The sequence below is a fragment of the Penaeus monodon genome, chromosome 29 (assembly GCF_015228065.2).
Source record: "Penaeus monodon isolate SGIC_2016 chromosome 29, NSTDA_Pmon_1, whole genome shotgun sequence".
Lineage (NCBI taxonomy): Eukaryota > Metazoa > Arthropoda > Malacostraca > Decapoda > Penaeidae > Penaeus > Penaeus monodon.
Window position 1 is genome coordinate 4,395,572 of NC_051414.1, and position 501 is coordinate 4,396,072.

Sequence of the window (501 nt, forward strand, 5' to 3'; positions counted from 1 at the left end):
TCAAACACGAAGACACATATAGTGCATGTATACCTATGTGTATTTATCTGCATACATGTGCGTAAAAAATGACACACATAGACGCTCATGCCCGCCCTCTGAGATCAGGTGGCTGCTCCAGCCCGCGTGTCTGAGCCGCAGCAACAGCATTTAAGCCTCCATAAAGGCCTATAACTGCTCATAAAGTCATTGGAAATTTCATTTGGTGTTGCAGTAAATTGATCTTATATGACCTGGGTTGTTTACTGGACACATTTACGACCTGACTTAAGGTAGGTGGGCCCAGGAAGAATGTAGAAGGGCCTTTCATAAATGTGTAAATTTCCTAGGTATTAGCGATATGAAAGAATATAAAGAAAATAGAATCGTTCTTGTTTTATACCAGCGACAAGAGCAGCGAAATATCACACAACATGAATTTGTATAAAATGCTCCTAATTTCCATTGCACAGAAATATCACCACCATATGTTCTTTCCGAGAACAATGTACACTTTTTTCC